This window comes from Sceloporus occidentalis, unplaced genomic scaffold (genome assembly GCF_023333645.1).
Source record: "Sceloporus occidentalis isolate IW3139 unplaced genomic scaffold, rSceOcc1.0.p SCAF_1, whole genome shotgun sequence".
Taxonomy (NCBI): domain Eukaryota; kingdom Metazoa; phylum Chordata; class Lepidosauria; order Squamata; family Phrynosomatidae; genus Sceloporus; species Sceloporus occidentalis.
Genome location: NW_028316981.1, coordinates 168,318,428 through 168,330,384, shown reverse-complemented (window position 1 = coordinate 168,330,384; position 11,957 = coordinate 168,318,428).

Below are 11,957 nucleotides of genomic sequence, written 5' to 3'. Positions count from 1 at the left end.
ATGATATACATAACATGTATATGCATAATAATAATAATAATAATACTGTAATAATAATAATAATACTTTATATTATGTATACATGTGCCTCAAAATCATTTCCAATCTATGGCATCCTTGAGGCCAACCTATAATCTATCTATCTATCTAGAAAGATAGATAGATCCTTGAGGCCAACCTATTACATATATATATATATATATATACACACACACACACACACACACACACAAAGATAGACAGATAGCATTAATATTATCTTATGTATAATCTGTATCTATCTATATACATATATATTTATCTTAATATATATGCATATATCCTCTGCTCTGAAGCCATGAATGACCTGCCAGAGGAGATCTCCCACATTACATTGCTCCGTCCACCAATGAAAGCCCTTAATTTTAACACTATTGTATTGTATTGCTTTTAAATTCTGATTATTTAACTGTAATTTTAGTATTGGGGTGGGAGGGGGTTGGGAAGGAAGAGCCCTCCCTCCAATCCATCTGCCTTGGTCCAGGCCTCAGAGGGAGAGAAGAACCACTGGCCCTCATCCCCTTTCCCTCCATCATTCCCTTCTCCTTTTGTTTCGTGTCTTTTAGATTGTAAGCCTGAGGGCAGGGAACTGTCTGATTAAAAATAATAATTGTAAGCTGCCCTGAGAGCCATTAGGGCTGAAGGGCAGGGTATAAATACCTAAATAAATAAATAAATAAATTTTTTAACTTTATTGTATTTTCTATGTATTTTTATTGTTGCAACCCGCCTGGGTTCCTTGTGATTGGGTGGGCTATAAATAAATTACCTATTATTATTATTATTATTATTATTATTATAATATTATGCATACACATGCATATGCATATTCCAATAGAGGACTTTTAAAATTTAAATCAATTTAAAACAAACCTAACCATGTGTGAAGCCACTGCCTCTTCAACTTGCAGTTTCAATTTATGTATTAAAATTAATTAAATGGTCTTTTTAAAAAAAATTTAAACTTTATTGTTAAAATAAATCAATACAAATCCATCCATCCATACATTTCCATTCACAACATATACATAAATACAAATATTACAAATGAAGAATAAAGGAATATATTTTTTAAAAATTAATTAAGTGGTTTTTTCGCTGGCTCCAAACAAAAATTTCTCTGGCTAATCTTTGACCTTCAGAAGCTGAAAAGCAGGATATGATGCAGATTGCCCCCAGCCCTTGCCACTCATGACTAGAGCTTGCCCCTTCTGTAGCTGCGTCCACATTGCAGAAATAATCCAGTTTGACACCACTTTACAAACTGGATTATTTCTACAGTGCAGATGCAGCCCAAATTAATATCCTCTGTTGGCTCCTCTAGCAAATAGGCACAGATGGAGTTTGACTGCCGACAAAACTATAAACCAGTGGTTTTCAAATTTTGATCCACCCAACGTTTTGGACTTCAGTTCCCAGAATTCCTGAGCATTGGCTAGATTGGCAGGGTCTTCATGAAGTCAAAGTCCAAAACGTCGGGTGGATCAAAATTCACACAGTTTGTGAAACACCATTCTAGACAATCAAGAAATATCAAAAGCTGTTGTCGTGTGCTTTCAAGTTGTTTCCAACTATGGTGACCCTAAGGCCAACCTATAATGAGATTTTCTTAGCAAGTTCATTCAGAGGGGGGTTTGCCCTTGCCATCCTCTGAGTCTGAGAGAGTGTGACTTGCCCAAGGTCTCCCAGTGGGTTTCCATGACCAAGCCAGGATTGCAACAATCCATTTACACTATCTTGGCCACGCTGTAGTGGTCACCAAGGTGTATCAGGCCAGGGGAGTCTACAAAGAAGAATTCTTGTGCGTTGATGTTTGTGTCAGGATCCACAGGTTTGGTGTGTAGTCACGGAAGACCACATTTGGCCCTCCACATGTCCATCCATGTATGTGTGTGTGTTCCTTTTATATTTATGCCCTTCCTAGCTCCCAGTTGTTGGTTAGGAAAGCTTCCAGTTCTGCTCTGAGGTTATATTTTTGTCTCACTTTTATTATATTTATCTTTGTTTTTCCTAGTCGCCGCAGAAGTTATTTTAAATTTTTTCAGGATATTAAATAAACGCTGTGGCCGAGGGGAGGAGCCCGCAAAGCCTGCATTCCTGACCCATACAGAGAGAGAGAGAGAGAGAGAGAAGGACCCGATAGGAACTGGTGATTTGGACGGTGCCTTTGCCTCCAAGACATCAGAAGCACCACAGGCCTGGCACCGAGTTCTCTGGTGTATGGATACAAACATAGGCAAAAACTGAGCAGGCACACAGGGTGGAGTAGGGAAGGGGTAAAAGAGAACACACAGCATGTGCCTTGTTGATCATGGATAGGAAAAAGGATTTTCAAAAACAATATTTGAGGTTTTATGCTTTTCTAGGTGACCTTGGGCAAGTCACACTCTCTCAGCCTCAGAGGGTGGCAATGGCAAGCCCCCTCGGAGGAAAGTTGCCAAGAAAACCCCATGATAGTGTGCCTTAGGTTCACCGTAAATTGGAAATGACTTGAATGTACAACAAGTTAGATGATACAGTCCAGAGACTGTTACCCACAAAGGTGTGTTTTGGTTATTGTAACCCCAGAAGTTCACAGTGGTGCTGGCTAGGGCACTCTGGAGGTTGTTCTCCCCCAACACCAGCACTTGGGGGGAAAATACTGTTTCCAGTCCCTCCACTGGACAGATATAACACCAGTTTATACCCAAAGGAAACACATGACTTTTGCCTAAACTATGAGCTGCTTATCTAGTTCCTTGCAAATTGTATCACCCAGTACAGTAGTAAAGACATAGATAGATATATCCAAGAAAGGCCCTGTTATTCAACAGAGTGAGGCAATTCCCTCAGGTGGTTGTGGCAGCCACTTCCTTCTCCTGAGTCCCCTGGGCATCTTCTTCCTTTGCAGGACAAATGTGTGGGTGCCATCTGAACTTACTTGGACCCCAGAGCTAGTTTGACATCTCTCCGGCAGTGGGAGATAATGTCCCATTGCCAGTATTAAGGTAATATCCAACTACAGGTTGAATCTCCCTTATCTGAAATGGTTGGGACCAGAAATGTTTGAGATTTTGGATTTTTTAAAATTTATTTTGGAACACCCATATTTGCATAAAGAGAGCACAGTGATAAAGTAGTTTGAGAGTTGGACGATGACTCTGGAGACTAGAGTTCAAATCCCAGCTAAGGCATATAAACCAACTGAGGTGAACTTAGCAAGCCATACTCTCTCAGCTTCCAAGGATGGCAATGGAAAAACTGAAGAAACTTGTCCAGGTTGACACGGCCATGACAGGTTTGCTTTAGGGTCGCCACAAGTTAGAAATGATTGAAGAAACATAACAACAACAACAATAACAACATATTTGAATAATGAGATATGATGGAGATGGGAATAGAAAATTTATCTATGTCATGTATGTTTTATATACATCTTATAAAGAAAGCCTGAAAGTAATTTTATAAAATAGTTCTACTAATTTTGTGCATGAAACAAAGTTTGTGTACGCAGAACCATCAGAAAGCAAAGGTGTCACTATCTCAGCCATCCATAAAAATGTTGGGTTGTGTTTTTTTTTAATATTTCAGATTTTGGCATTCTGGATAAGGGATACTCAGTCTGTTTATTGTGTTAGCCATCCTTGAACCGATCTCAACTCATGGCAACCCTGTGGATGAGACATCTCCAAGACCCCCTGTCTTCCACTACTCTTCCCAGTTTCTGCAGAATCATACCCATGACCTCCTTAATTGAGTCCATCCATCTAACATGTGGCCTTCCTCTCTTCCTAATTCCTTCCACTTTTCCCAACATTAGTGTCTTTTCTAATAAGTCGTGTCTTGTCATGATGTGGCCAAAGTATGACAGTCTCAGTTTAGTCAACTTTGTCTCCAGGGAAGTTTCAGGCTTTCTTTGCTCTAGGACCCACCTATTTGTTCTTTTTGCTATCCATGGTGTCCTTAGCACTCTTCTCAGCACCATATCTCAAATGAATTTATTTTCTTTTGTCCATTTTCTTAATTGTCCAGTGCTCCTATCAATACATGATAATGAGAAATGCAATTACTTGTACGATTCTGACTTTCATGCTTAGTTGTATATCTATGCTCTTTAGGACCTTTTCTAGGTCTTTCATAGCTGCCCTCTCCATTCTTAGTCTTCTTCTGATTTCTTGACTGCAGTCCACATTCTGATCTATGTTTGATCCCAGGTATAGGAAGTCTTTTATTATTTCTATTTCCTCATTGTCTAGACTGAACTTGTGAAGATCCTCTTTGGTCATTATTTTTGTTTTCTTTATGTTCAGCAGTAATCCTGCCATTGCACTTTCTTCCTTGAACTTTGTCAGTTGTTGCTCTAGGTCTCCCATGTTTTCTACTAATAGTATGGTGTCATCTGCATATCTAAGGCCCGGAACAGATGGGCCTTTCGTGACGCCCTCGTTACTTGCTAAGGTTGCCTCGGGGCAGCGTACCCACATGCCCCTCAACCCTAGCATGTGACAAGGGCATAACAATGCCAGTGCCCTATATACATGGACACTGCCATTGTTACATAAGCACCGCATGGCATCTGCATGGCTCCATGCCGCACCTACATAACAAGTGTGCCAGTGGCACACTGGTTACGCCACTACCATGGCATAAAAAGAACCTGCTGCGGCTTCCCTCTGGCAGAAAAACAGGCACCAGCAGGCCGCCCTTTTTGGGCGGTCTGTACCACGCCTTAGATTCTTGATGTTCCTTTCTCCTATTTTCACTCCTCCTTTTGTGTCTAAGCCTACTCCTCGTATAAAATGTTCTGCATACAAGTTGAAAAGATAGGGTAAGAAGATGCAGCATTGTTTGATCCCTTTGCCAAACCATTCTGTTTCTCCATGTCTGTCCTGACAGTGGCCTCCTGTCCTGAGTAAAGATTCCTCATTAGGACTATCAGATGTGTTGGCACTCCCCTGCCTTTAAGGGCGTTCCATAGTCTTTCGTGATCTTTGCAATCAAAGGCTTTGCTACAGTCTATAAAACACATGCTGATTTTCTTTTGGAATTCCTTGGTGTGTTTCATTAGCCATTGTATGTTTGCAATGTGGTCCCTAGTGCCTCTTTTTCTTCTGGGATTTCTCCCTCCATGTATGGTTGGATCTATGCTGCAGAATTTTGAGCATGATTTTGCTTGTGTGGGATTTTGCTTGCTCAACCAGTGCCTTTTGTTCTTATGCATGGAGAGGAAGGGGAACGATCCTGTCTTTTGCCCTAAGTAGCAAAATGTCTTTGGGCCAACTGTCCTTGTTTCCGGCTGTCATAACACTCAACATTTCCTTTTCCTCTACCAGCAGCAGCCAGTCATGTGGAGTGTCTCACGTAATTTCTGTGACATATTATGGAAAGGAGAGGAGGAGATAGATGTACAGTGGAGCCTTGCCTTACGTGGGGGATTTGTTCCGGACCCTGCTGCTTAAGGCAAATTCTGCCTATGCTTGAGCCCCATTCAATATAATGGGGCTCGTGCTTGCAGCAGGGTGGGGTGCATGCTCCATGGGCGCACACCATTCATTGCATTGCTGCGCAGCTTCCGCGTAAACAGTTAGCCATGTATGGTGCACCCCCGTATGGAGTGGGCGCACTGTATTACAGTAATGTCATGGTTAATTTCTAGCATTCTCCCTTAGAACATCACTAAGATCTATAACATCCAACTAGGGCCGCATCCGCAAAACAGAAATAATCCAATTTGACACACCTTTAACTATCATGACTCATTGCTATGGAATTCTGAGATTTGTAGTTTTGTGATGCATTTAGTCTTCTCTGTCAGAGAGCTCTGATGCTACAATATACTATAAAAGCCAGGATTCCATACGATGAAACCATGGGGCCATTCAGACTACATTTTAACCCGGTTCTGGATTCGAAATTTGCACGTGAAGTTCATATTGGGCCAGATTCTGTCACAATCCATGTCGGGGCTTGCACAAGGAAATGCCCCTTACCCCGGGGTATCCAGAAAAGGGCTAAAATCCGTCTTTTCTCAAAAGACCCAGGTTCTGCGAAATATGAACTTGCCCTCAATCATGATTGGGGCAAATTCAGGGAGGGATTAGGGTCGGAGGACGGGCAGAGGTCAGAGCATTTCCTTCCCTCATCCGAGGAGGAGGAGGAGGAGGAGGGAGCCCTGGGAACAAGGGAGCCATGGAGGGCATCCTATAATGGAGCAGGAGGAGAAGGATGAAGGAGCCAGGGCAGAGGGTGGTGCGGGTTGGAAGGAAGAAGAAGGAGGAGGAGGAGGAGGATTGCCCAGGGAAATAGGGCTGTGGGGGCAAATCTGGGGGATGTAGGGAAATGGATGCAGCAGCAGCAGCCTCTTTTGACAATTTATGCGCATGATTTTTTGGGTGCTTGCTTTCCTCTTGCTCCTGGAACTTAAGAGCCATTATTATTATTATTATTATTATTATTATTATTATTATTATTATTATTGGATGCTACAGTCAGAATGCCTTCGCTGCATTTCCCTTTCATTCCCAATTGATTCCATGGGTCAGTTGGAACTGACAGGTCACTCTCTCTCAGCCTCAGTGGAAGGCAATGGCAAAGCTCCTCTAGCAGGAGGACAGGGGTCAGTTCAGGTCAGGTCAAAGGCAGGCCACGAACGGAGCTCCCATCAGGCACCTCCCCCCTTTTTTATTTTTTAAAATTATTTTTGACAAAATATGTGCATGTTTTTTTTTCTTGAGGCAGATATATAGATGCATAGAACATGGCTGGCTGCGTGTTCACTTTCCCTTCTGTTTGCTGGCTTCCAGCAAAGGGGAAATGTTGCAAATAGACTTTTTTTTCTTTGCTAATCAATGCTATAATTCGAATGTTACATTTGTTGCTCTTGTCAATTCGGCAATTGGCAAAACGATACATGCTTTTGCAAGGAATTCAGAGATAGCATGCAAGGCAATCGCATCCTTTTCTGGCATTTCCGAGGTGAGGAATTTATTATTATTATTATTATTATTACATGTGTAAGAGGCATTCTGGGGTGGCAAGAAGTAGGGGATACAGGATGCATTAACTTGCATTTTGGGGTTGAAAATGGGGCCAAGGGCAGATCATAACCTGCACTGACCCAAATGCCCACAACACACACACACACACAAAAGAGGTTTATTTGACAAAATGTGAGCAATTTGGGGCATTTTGTGCATGGCTCTTTAAAAAAAAGGAGGGGGGAACACACTTCGGATGCCCCTGCAAACGTCACCTATGATGATCACTTGATTGACAGCAGGCGCCTTCAAGTTAAACCCAATAAGGCATTCGGGTTAAAATGCCCCTCATAAGGTAGTGGGCACTCGCTCACGGAGAGATTCGGGGGAGGGGCATCCGGATCTACCCAGTTCCACCCACATTATCTGGGCCAGTGGGAATGGGGCCCATGACAGAAAGCAGTGTCAAACTGGATTATTTCTGCAGTACAAGATTATTTCTGCAAGGTTCAAAGTGGAAAATGATGGACTTTGCCCAGGATTGGGGACATGACAACCACATGCTATGGCCCTGATCCAGCTTTTTTCTGGCACAAAAAGAAGCAGCAAAATGACCCTCCTTTTTGCGCCAGAAAAAGTACCCTTTCTGCTGCCGCCAAAGCTTTTCAACACTCCTGCAGCGTGGGGCATCTAAATGCCACACCGTTGGAGCACTGAAAAGCTGCCATCGTGTAAATGGCCAGGAGGCTTCACAACAGCTTGCTGCCAGCTTGGGGCCATGCTACTAGAGGGTTTTTTAAAGGCCATGTTTATGACTAGTTTCTGAGACCAAAGTATTTTGCTACCTGAAGCAGAGCAGCAAACCATCCATGTTATTTTGGTACATAGGCTAGAAAAGGTAGAAAATTCCACAAGCACTTCTCCCTATTCCTGCCAGCAAAAATACAATAATTAGAAAGTACAATAATGAAAATAACTAATGCTTTACCATTCTTTTATGGTGCCCCAAATCTGCTGCCCGAGGCAACCACTACATTCTGCCTAATAGCAGAATCAATTTTGATCATTTCGTTATCATGTTGGCCATGCCCCAGAATAATCATTTTAAAAATAGCCTCAGAAAAACCAGTATGACTCGGTCCCTAACTCTCAGCCCCTTTGATGAAAATTGGCCCCCAATGGGTAATCAAAGAAAGCTGCCTTTGATTCAAACGACTGATTAAAGCTTGCTTTCCTAATAAATAGATATGAATTAAGCCATGTGATGCTGTAGCCTGAACACACACATACATCCTTCTGAGATGGATGGCAAGACAACCTCCTCCCCTTTCCCCAGCTAGCTACCACAAAAAGCCGAGGAATGAACCAAAAAGCATTCAACAAGGTGAACCACTTCACAGGCAGCTGCCTTGGACTTTGGGGGGGAAACTCCCCCCTCCTGCAAGTGTACTGCCACCCACAACAGCCATTCAGGCAAGTGTGGTTAGTGGCAGAGCCTACCTCATCAAACACACCAAATGGTCCGATTAAGGGAAGACCTCCCAGAAAGTCATCACGAAACCATCATCCACACAAATTGGGCAAGCAGCCTTGAGCTTCCCTCTTCCTCCTCCTCCTCCATTCTACTGTCTGTCTCTTTTGTTAAATGAAAACTGAAGGGTGAACTATAGAGGAAGAGGGGTGTGAGAAAAACAAAAGCTCATGGTTGTAGATCCAAGACATTTGCACACTTGGCCTTTTAACTTAACCTATGCTGACCAGCTGCAAATTCATTAATTATTAGCAGACCCAAAAGAATAATTTATGGGCTGGCACCTTTGACTAAGGGATGTGTGTGAAAAGTTCTAAAGAATAGACTTGCCATCCAAAACATAAGGGGCACACAAGTGAGAAAGGACTGGCAGACAAATTACACATAGATTCTTAAAACATTGCAGTTTTTGCTATTTACTGCTTTTCATTACTTTGCACACAAAGGAGATCAGGAGTTTATCCTATGAATAGCCCAGATAACACATGTCATCCCACAAAACCCGCCATTAAAGTGGTCACAAAGAACCACTAACGCACATCTTTTTACTTTCGGGATTTCAGTGACAGTGCATTTCTGATATGACTTTATAATCATTCGTGCAATTACTCGCCATTTTTGCTTTATTTGTGGGATGCTTTAATCTCTCTTTAATGCTGAAATTAGCCCCAGTGTGATAAACTCCAAAGATATAGTTGTGTTAGTTGGTAGAATCAGTATGTAGAGAGATCTTGTAGCACCTTTGAGACTCACTGAAAGAAAGAAGTTGGCAGCTATGGAAGCTCATGCTGTCAATTTCTTTCTTTCAGTGAGTCTCAAAGGTGCTACAAGATCTCTCTACATGCTATATCATGCACTGTTATTCTGAAATGAGCAATGCCGAAGGCATGCTCTAAATTCTTTGGTTGTTTGTTGTTGTGTGCCTTCAAGCCATTTCTGACTGACCCTAAGGTGGCCCTATCATAGAGTTTTCTTGGCAGAATTTGTACAGAGGGAGATTTCCCTTGCCTTTGAGGCTGAGAGAGTGTGACTTGCCCAAGGTTACCCAATAGGTTTCAATGGCTGAGTGTCCTTAAGTCCAACATTCAAACCACTATACTATCCTTATTTTTAGGGGACCTACCATAAATATCTTAAGAGAACCAGCATGGCATAGTGGTTTGAATATTGCACTACGACCCTGGAAACCAGGGTTTGATTCCCAGTTTAGCCATAAAACCCACCAGGCGACCTTGGTTAATTCACATCCCAGAAACAGGTTTAAAACTAGACCATGGAAACAGTTGGGTTTTTGTTTGCTTGTTTGGTTGGTTTTTTGGTCTACAGCTAATAATACAGCAGTAATTCCCAAACTAATCCTCAGCCATTTTAGCCAATGGTCTGGGATTCTGGGAGCTGAAATCCAAAACAGCTGGAGGACCATACTTTGGGAATCACTGTAATAGAGTATTGCTGGTGGGGGATTCTGGGAGTTGGAGTACATATAGGGAACACTGCCATGCTCTTGTTAAAACTGCACTCTGGAAGTGATAAATAGCATTGAGATCTTGACTATTTAACAAAAAGTCAGAACAGTACTATGTGTGTTTGCGCATGCACACGCATATGTGTGTGTGCATACATGTGTGCCTTCTTTTCGCCTGTTGATTTATGGCAATCCCATTAATTTTACATTAATTTTTCTTAGGCAAGGAGTACTCAGAGGTGGCTTTGCCAGTTCCTTCCTCTGAAATATAGCCCACAGCACCTGGTATTCATTGGTGGTGTCCCATCCAAGTACTAATAGGGGTGATTCTACTTAGCTTCCAAGATCAGATGGGATTTGGTGCCCCAATGGTATTTAGGCTACTAAATTATAATTAATTAGAAAAATCCTTTCTGTCAACAAAAGATTGACTGGGATAATAAATTCTTCTCACATTACACATGTTAATTGGTTTGGAGTCTAGAAGCCAAAACCCAATTGCTAGTCCCAGCTGAAATAAACCTATGGAATCAATGGGAATTTACTATGTTTACACTGGTCTAGAGTATGTTGATTTGGTGAGTCTAATCTAGTTAGAGGCTTGCAGTTGAATTTAGGTCACATTTTTTTTCATAATCAACAACAATTTGGTGGATGCCCAATGTTAATAATATTATTGTCACTGCCAGGGGTGTAGATTCTCAATTATTTAATCCTGATGTGTAAGGATGAATAATTTTCACTCTGGGGTCAGTAAAAATGAATATTCCACCACAATATTCTCCTCATATTTGACTATCCAAAGTGTTGCACAGGAATTATTATTCCATGAGGGGGATATGTACAAAAAAAGTCCCCATGTTCTATGCAGAAAAGTGGGTTTCTTACACAGGAAACAGTGTTTTTCTGTGTAGCAAACCCCTTTTCTGTGCATGTTTTTGTACAAAAAACCCCCACATGTTTTTCTCAGCAGACTAATTCCTGTGCACCACTTGGGGGCATTGAATACTAGGAGAAAACTGTGCAGCGTTCTTTCCTATTCTATTCTTCCTGTTTTTCAACTTGGAAATGGAATGGATAATCTTGAATATTTTTTCCATCCTTACTGTCAGCCCCTTTTACATGTAATTTCTTTGACCTCACTGTCTATAAGCTCAGCCCCAACCTTTGCACTTTATATATGCCTGTAATTCTGGATAACATTTTTTTCCTGTCCAGAAGATCCATGAAACTTCAGTACAATAAATCTGTAAAACTCAAGGGCTTCACATGACTCTGTGGTTTCTTATTTATGTATCACTTTCCTCTAACAGATATGCTCAAAAGAGCTCACTGGGGACCAAACACATATGTGCACACATGTGTACGCACAAACACATGCTCTTCACTCTCCTTAAAACATGTAGGATCACCGATTGTCATTATGATGGCACCTCAGCTAGCATGGTAAGTACCATCTAGAAATTTGAGATCTACAGGCAAAGGTTATTGGTGCATACGGCTCTATCTAGGCTGTGAACCTTTCAGAATCTGGCTCCTCATTTGTGCAACAGTCTTCCTTTGCATCTCTGGCTGGAGGAGGAGCTTACCTGCTTTCATAAATGCTATCACCTTCCTCTTTGATTCACTAGATTGAGTTGCCTAAAGTGGCCAGAATGGGTAGTGACTGATAAGGAGTTTGATCTTAGTATATTAGTATATTATTTTAATTTATCAGCATTTTATAGTGTCGTATTTTATCATCCATCTTTGATTATATATGTCTGATGTTCCACCTTTTGGTGGAAAGGGTGTCATAAATAAACAATATTATTACAGTCAGCCCTCCATATCTATGGATTTTTTATCCACAGATACAAGCATCCACAGATTGAAAATGTTCCGAAAAATATAAATTCCAAAAAGCAAAATTTATTTTTGTTATTTTATATAAGGGACACCGTTTTACTATTCAGTTGACATTTAA